The 2,500-nt window shown below is 81.6% G+C and overlaps 1 non-coding gene across 1 annotated transcript; it reads right to left on the bottom strand.

Moving 5' to 3' along the window:
* Nucleotides 1-1,015: 1,015 nt before the first annotated feature.
* Nucleotides 1,016-1,168, bottom strand: LOC139041927 (5.8S ribosomal RNA). Its single transcript, XR_011497966.1, has one exon. It is a non-coding gene; the product is annotated as a 5.8S ribosomal RNA (ribosomal RNA).
* Nucleotides 1,169-2,500: the final 1,332 nt, after the last annotated feature.

Here is a 2,500-nt window from a genome sequence, read left to right as displayed (position 1 = left end):
GACCCCCGAAGGAGGGCGGGCGGGCGGGCGAGCGGGCGGGCGGGCGGAGAGACGCGGGCGGGCGGACGGGGGCACGAGCCGGCGGCACGGGCGAGGGGCCCCGCCGGGGAGGAGGGGGGCGGAGCGGGACGCCGCCACGCGCACGGCGGACGCGTCGCGGCGACGCGTGGGAGGAGAGGGCGGAGGGGCGGCGGCGGGCGCGGCGGGGCCGGCGGTCGCCCCCGACCGCCGACCTTACCCGCGCGCGTCCCACCGCCTCCCGACACCCGCCCCTCCGCCGCGAGCCGCCACGGCCCGTCGGGCGGCGGACGCGGCGCCCGCCCGCCCGCCCGCCCGGGGCTCGGGGCACACGGCGCGGCGCGGCCGCGACCCAGGGGAGGGCGCGCGGCGGCGGACAACGCCGCGGCGTCCCGCGGGTCACCGCCGGGGCACGCGTCCCCGGGGCGCGGCCCCGCGCACGCGACTCGGCCTCGGCGCGAGCCACCCCGACGGGGCGAGGCCGGGGAGGGGTCACGGTCCGGGACCCGGGCGCGCCGGGGACCGGCGAGGGGCCGGCCGGACGCACCGGGACGGACCGCCGACGGGGGCGAGCGGCGACCGGACAGGCGGCCCGGACGCGGGCCCCCCGAACCCGGCGGCCCCGACCGCGCGCCGCGGGACCCGTCTCGTCCCCGCCCCGGCCACCCCGAGGCCGCGTGCGGCGCGAGGGAGCCCCCGAAGGCACCGTGGCGGCCACGGGCACCTCGGCGCGAGCTCTCGCGTCTGTCTCTCCCTCGACTCGCGGGCGGCGGCCCCCACCCCGGGACCCCGCGCGGCGCCGCCGCCGCCGACCCCCACGCGCCTCCGACGACCGGGCGCCGGGGCGCGTGGGAGGAGGGGCGGGCGCGCGGGGCGGAGGAGGGGCACCGCGTCTGCACTTAGGGGGACGGAGGGCCCGGGGCGGGCCCTGCGAGAGACCCCCAGCCGCGCACCCCGGGGCAGGCGACACCCACCCCGGGGGCGATTGATCGTCAAGCGACGCTCAGACAGGCGTAGCCCCGGGAGGAACCCGGGGCCGCAAGTGCGTTCGAAGTGTCGATGATCAATGTGTCCTGCAATTCACATTAATTCTCGCAGCTAGCTGCGTTCTTCATCGACGCACGAGCCGAGTGATCCACCGCTAAGAGTCGTACGAGTTTGAACGGCGGGGTCCCCCCGCAGGGCGGGGGAAGAGCCCGCCCCTGGCACGGCACATCCCCGGAGGGTGCCTCCGGCCGGCCAGAAAGGCACAACGAGACCAGACTCCGTGAGGCCGGAAGGTTGGACGACGGGGCGTCCGGCACGGGCCCCGCGGGGCCGTGCTCGGACACCCCACAGGCGCCCGGGGGCTCCCGCCTCGCCCGAGGACGCGGGGGCGCGCACACGCCCGCGCGCGCACGCGACGACACGACGGCCGCCGGGGACGCCCCCTCCCGACGGCCGCCGCGACGGCGGCGCGGCGCGGCACGGCGCGGCGCCCCGGCCCGGCGAGGCGGAGTCTGGGGGAGAAGGGCCAGGCCTCCCGACTCCCCGCGGGCCCGACCGCCCCGACCCAAGGCGGACGGGCGAGGCCCCCCAGGGGTCTTTAAACCTCCGCGCCGGGACGCGCTAGGTACCTGGATGGGGGGAAGCCAAAGCAACGGACGAGGCGGAGCGGGTAGTGCCGCGCGGCCACCGCCTCGACGCCGCCCGCGCCGCCCGCGGCCACCCGGGGACGGACGCAGGCCTCGGCGCTGCCCGCCCGTGACCGAACCCCACACCGCCGGGCGCCGCCGACCGACGAGCCCACCGCGCCCGCGGCCCCCTCGACGCCGGGCGTGCCCCCCTCGCGTCCGACGCACGCCACCAGACCCGACCCGACTTTCCCCCGGGGACCCTCCCCGCACCCGCGTCCCAGGCCCCTCGCCACGGAGGGCGAGGGGCTGCGGCGGGGAAGCGGGGAGCGAGCGGACAGGGCGGGGGTGGTGGGCGGACGTGGCCGGCCGGACGCGGGCGCCCGGGGCGCCGAGGGCGGGCGGAGACGCGGAGGCACCGTCGGACGGACGACGACGCCGACGGCCGGGGAACGGCCCAGGGCGGGCGACGGGAGGCGGCGGGCGGCGGGCACCCCGCGTGAGCCGAGGCTCCGAGGCCCCCGGGGGACCTGACCCCGGGGACTCCGCGGGGGCTCGCGCCGCCATGCCGCCCTTCCCGAGACGCGCCGAGGGCGCCGCCGCCCGCGAGAGCGGGGGACGGACGGCGCCGGAGACGGAGGCGCGGCGCGACAACTCCGGCCCGCCGCGCGGGAGACCGGAGGGCGCGGGGACGGACGCGCCGGGGGCGGCGGCGCGGAGGACGCGGCGGCCTCGGAACGCCGGGCGGACGGAGGCCGGAAGGGGCTCGTGGGCTCGCCGAGATCGAGCCCACTCCCTCCGGACCACCGCCGACCCGGGACCGAGGCGCGCCCGCGCCTCCCGCGCCTCCGGCCGGGCGCCCGCGCCTC

Source organism: Equus asinus, chromosome 24 (genome assembly GCF_041296235.1).
Source record: "Equus asinus isolate D_3611 breed Donkey chromosome 24, EquAss-T2T_v2, whole genome shotgun sequence".
Lineage (NCBI taxonomy): Eukaryota > Metazoa > Chordata > Mammalia > Perissodactyla > Equidae > Equus > Equus asinus.
The sequence above is the reverse complement of the archived record's forward strand: the minus strand, read 5'-3'. Positions and strand labels throughout refer to the sequence as shown.